Source organism: Nicotiana attenuata, unplaced genomic scaffold (assembly GCF_001879085.1).
Source record: "Nicotiana attenuata strain UT unplaced genomic scaffold, NIATTr2, whole genome shotgun sequence".
In the NCBI taxonomy this organism is placed as follows: domain Eukaryota; kingdom Viridiplantae; phylum Streptophyta; class Magnoliopsida; order Solanales; family Solanaceae; genus Nicotiana; species Nicotiana attenuata.
The window spans coordinates 291,811-297,329 of record NW_017670915.1 but is presented as its reverse complement, the minus strand read 5'-3'; positions in this window follow the sequence as shown (position 1 = coordinate 297,329).

Here is a 5,519-nt window from a genome sequence, read left to right as displayed (position 1 = left end):
CTTGCCACTTGCAGAGTTTGCTTACAACAACAGCTATCAATCCAGTATTCAGATGGCGCCGTATGAGGCCTTATATGGGAGTCGGTGTAGATCTCCGGTTGGTTGGTTTGAGCCCGGCGAGGCTAGACTATTAGGGACAGAGTTGGTCCAGGATGCCTTAGAGAAGGTGAAAGTGATTCAGGAGAGACTTCGTACAGCTCAGTCGCATCAGAAGAGTTATGCGGACCGAAAGGTTCGAGATGTATCTTATATGGTGGGCGAGAAGGTTTTGTTGAAGGTTTCGCCCATGAAGGGCGTTATGAGGTTTGGGAAGAAAGGGAAGCTGAGTCCGCGGTTCCTTGGGCCTTTTGAGGTACTTAGGAGGATTGGGGAGGTGGCCTATATGCTTGCTTTGCCACCCAGCTTGTTGGGGGTTCATCCGGTATTCCATGTTTCCATGCTCCGGAAGTATGTTAGGGACCCGTCTCATGTGTTAGACTTCAGCACGGTTCAGTTGGATGATGATTTGACCTATGATGTGGAGCCACTGGCTATTTTGGGTTGTCAGGTTCGGAAGTTGAGATCAAAGGATACAGCTTTGGTGAAGGTGCAGTGGAGAGGTCGGCCCGTGGAGGAGGCTACCTGGGAGACCGAACAGGAGATGCGGAGCAGATATCCTCACCTATTTGAGACTTCAGGTATGTTGCTTGACCTGCTCGAGGACGAGCGTTTGTTTACGTTGGGAAGGATGTGACGACCCGACCCATCGTCTCATATCTTACCGCCCTGTTTTCCCCGTTTATTCCTTCTTCATGTTTCATTATCGGCATTTGGTGAGTTAGAGTTGAATTGGTTTGGTTTTGGTAGAAAATGAGACATTTAGTCTCTTTAAGGAAGGCTTATATTGGAAAAGTCAACCGGATGTTGACTAATGAGTTAGAGCGCTCGGATGTGAATTCCGGTGATTCGGTTAGCTTCGGGGGATGATTTATGACTTAGGAGTGCGATCGGAATTGATTTTGGAGGTCCGGTGTAGAATTAGGCTTGAATTGGCGAAGTTAGTATTTTGGCGAATTCTGGTTGGTAGGTGAGATTTTGATCCAGGGGTCGGAATGGAATTCCGAGAGTTACAGTAGCTTCATTAGGTGATTTTGGATGTGTGTGCAAAATTCAGATCATTCGGAGGTGTTTTGGTTGGGTTTTTGATCAAATGCGTATTTTGGAAGTTTTGAAGAAACTTAGGCTTGAATCCAATGTGATTTAATGGTTTTAGCATTGTTTGATGTGTTTTGATGATTGGAGCAAGTTTGAATAATGTTTTAGGATGGGTTGGTGCTTTTGGTTGAGGTCCCGGGGGCCTCGGGATGATTTCGGATGGTCAACCGGACCAAGTTTGGCCCTTAAAAATTGCAGGTTTTCAGCAAAAATTGCAGAAGAAAATTGGCCTTCGCGATCGCATCCTTTGAGTCGCGATCGCGTAGCATTGGAAGGTGAAGCTACGCGTTTGTGTGGAATATCCCACATTCGCGTAAAAGGAATTCTGGGGCCAGCATGTTTTACCCTACGCGTACGCATTAAGTAAGCCGCGATCGCGTAGGTTTGGGAAGTGAGTCATCGCGATCGCGTAGACCCTGTCACGTTCGCGTAGAACGTTTTTGAAGTCCTGAAGATTTGTTCATCGCGATCACGTGCCTAGGGGCGCGATCGCATATAAGAAAATTATAGCTGGGCAGAAGGATTTTTAAAACATTTCATCCGCGAGCCTAGGCCATTTTTCCACCATTGTTGAGTATTTTGAGAGCTCTTTGGCGAAAATTGAAGAGGGATTCAAGGAGGATTGATTGGAGGTAAGTTCCTTGGCCTAAATACATGATATTATGATAAATTTAACATAGAAATTGGTTGAAATTCATCAAAAGGGGGTAAAGCTAAGGCTTGAGAATTGGTAATTTAAAAATGGAAATTGAAGGGTCAAATGGACTCCGATTTTGGTAAATTTGATATGTATGGACTCGTGGCGAGACGAGGGATCCGGTGATATGGATTTTGTAATTTTTCGAGAAGTGGGCCCGGGGCTCGGGTTTTGCCAACTTCGTGATTTTCGATGTTTTTCGAGTCTTTTCGATTGGGTTATGTTTCCTTAGCCTATTGTAATGTATTCCTTGTGGTTTTGATCAGATTCGACGCGCGAGGAGGTCGATTCGAGAGGAAAAGGCATAGCGAGCTAGATTTTGGGCCGGCTTGAGGTGAGTAATAGATGTAAATGGTGACCTGAGGGTTTGAAACCCCGGAATATCGCATCGTAACGCTATATTGAGGTGAGACACGCGCTCCATGACGAGTGCGGGGTCGTTTGTGAGTGGGGATTATGACTTAGTCCGTCCCGAGTGGTATTCTTACTGTGTTTTCGACTAAGACTTGTTTGATAATCATCATACTTGGATTTCATTGATACATTTGGGCTTCGTGCCGATTATTTGGATCATTCAGGGATTACTATCACTGTTTTTCACACTATTTGACATAAAATGGATTTCAGTCCTAAGTACAAATGCTGTTTTGAAATACTCAGTTATTTTCTAAGATTTGAAAACAAAATACTATTTTATTGACCTCCTGAGCTGAGAACTATTATTTGACATTGCCCGTGTGGCTTGTGTGAGTTTCTGGACTGAGCATGGATCGGGCTGCGTGCCGCAGCGGTATTATATGGATGTTGGTGCCACGAGATGGCTGATTATTTGCGCTTGGGCTGTAGGAGCCCCTCCGGAGTCTGTACACACCCCCAGTGAGCATCGTCGACGTTAAACGGATCGGGCTGCACGCCGCAGCGGGTATTGGAATGTACCGTTCTATGTGTTGCATTCATTCATGCATCATTATTTATCTGTTTATCTGTCATGGTTCTTTCTGTACTGTTATTGCATTGACCTGTTGTTTCACTGTTAAATGTCTGGGCTGCCAGTTATAGTTTACCTTGCATTATTTTCGTGATTTCTTATCTTCAGCCACCTTATGTTTATTACTCACTAGGTCGGAGTACTCACATTACTCCCTGCACCTTGCGTGCAGATCCAGGTGCATCACAGGCTGATTGAGGGCTATATAGCAGGACAGCAGTACCAGAGAGCATTGAGGTAGCTGCATGGCGTTCACAGCCTTGATCTCTCCTTCCTATCTCTACTCTTTATTTCCGCACTTTTGTAGACAGACTTGTATTAGGAGATACTCTGTATTAGAGGCTCATGATCGTGACACCGGGTCCTAGTTGGGTATTTTATTGCAGTATTTTGTTAAGCTTTCAGTTGTTTCACTGTTATTTCCAGGATTTTGATAAAACAGTTTAGTATCTATTGTCTGAGCTTGCAATTAATGATCTGTTTAAGTCGGGAATATTGTTGAAAGGTCGGGCTTGCCTAGCAGTGCGTTGGGCGCCATCACGACCGGGGGTTGGGTCGTGACATCAGGACTACATGTCCTTAACTTTTGAACTTGGAACTCTAAGTTCAGGACTTCAGGACTACATGTCCATAACTTTTGAACTTAACTTCAGAACTTCAGGACTACATGCCCTTAACTTTTGAACTTGTAACCGTAAGTTCAGGACCAAGTGTTCTTAACTTTTGAGCTTGTTAGTCTAAGTTAAGGACCTATTGTCTTTAACTTTTGGGCTTCTTAGCCTAAGTTCAGGACCTATTGTCCTTAAATTTTGAGCTTGTTAGTCTAAGTTCAGGACTTCAAGACCTATTGTCCTTAACTTTTTAACTTGTAACTGTAAGTTCAGGACCTATTGTCCTTAACTTTTGAGCTTCTTAGTCTAAGTTCAGGACTTCAGGACAATGGTGATCCTTCTTATTTGATTGATTCAAATTTTCATCATCATCCTGTCATCCTCATCAAAAGGCTTTTCCTTTTGAAATATACAGCAAATCTTAGAGCTCTTCTTGTTGAGGAACTCGTTATTCACTGTACCTGGCTTCCATGAAACGCTCTTCTTCTTCTTCTGTTTCAGTTTCACCTATAATTTACTAGCAGAATATGTGGGACCTCTGTGAGGAGGGGGGTGTCTGTCATGACCTATAATCCTTTCGAAAAAGTCGTGATGGCACCTAGTCTCTAAACTAGGTAAGCCTAGCATTTACTGAAATAACATTAGCATTTACTGACTTCAAATTAAATAACTCTCAAAATCACAATTCCCCAAAATCGGTGGTACAAGTCATAAGCCTTTCTAAGAGCAATTATACAAAATAAATACAACACTGTTCCAGAACGAGAAGGAATTAATAGAACGTAAATACAAACGAAGGTAACTCCGAGGCCTGCGAACGCAGCAACAGGTTATCGTGAGTCTCCACCGCGACATCCGCTTAGCTACTATCGATCAATACCTGGATTTGTACATAAAAATATACAGAAGTGTAGTATGAGCACACCACGGCGGTGCCTAGTAAGTATCAAGACTAACCTCGGTAGGATAGTAACGGGGAACATTCAAGACACCTACTGGTCAAATGAAATGAACATGCTATGATAATAAAATATCGAGATAAAGATAACGAGGTAAAACCAACAGCGGAGAGAAATCAAAATACAAACAGTAGGAACAATAAGGGAGAACACAGGTACTAACGAACGATAACCAAGTAAATCAACACTTACATAACAAGAACAGAGACAAGTAGGAATGTATCCAAATAAAGAAAGCAATGCCAGCTAAATCAATCACATCATGCCTAGTACACAATCCCGACCATCTCAACCCTCCATTTCAGCACTATGTGGTTGAAAACGAAGGTTCATAATCTCAACTTCCGAACCTTCAGCACACACGACACCTTGTGCCCCCATATTTCATTTTCCATTTCACTTTTAACAACAAAATCCACATGCTACACAATACGTAACGTCCATAAAATGCACTCAATATGTCCAAGAAGTCCCATTTACCTAATATAAGTAAAATTACAATTTCTAAGCTAATTAGGAAAACCAGCGAGAAAAGATGAAGTTGTTTCTTTGGATATCCTTTGAGTAAAGAAAGTACCCCTTTTAATTTATAATACAACATCGAATGGATTATTGCCTTTAACATGAGAGTTAACAACTTAAAACTTAGTAAAAATTTCTTTTTAAGAAAAATACAACCTCAGACAGTTTAAGGGGATACAATTGAGAAACTAATTGAATTAAGGATGTAACAATTATTGAAGTTTGAAGTATATATATATATATATATATATATATATATATATATATATATATATATATATATATATATATATATATATATAAATNGGGAGCTGCTAAAACCTTGTTCAAAAGACTGCTCTGACATCAGGTTTTTGTAATTCAGGTTAGTAGTAATGTGCTTATTATGCATGCCCTCTTTAAAAAAAAATTGTTAACAAAATTAATTCAAGTGCCACATCATCTGACTTTTCAGCGTCTGTGTGTCAAGTCTTGTCTTTCAAATCCTTCATCCTCTCTGCACGGTAACACTTTCTCACAAACCTACCGCCGTTTTTAAAACTATTCAG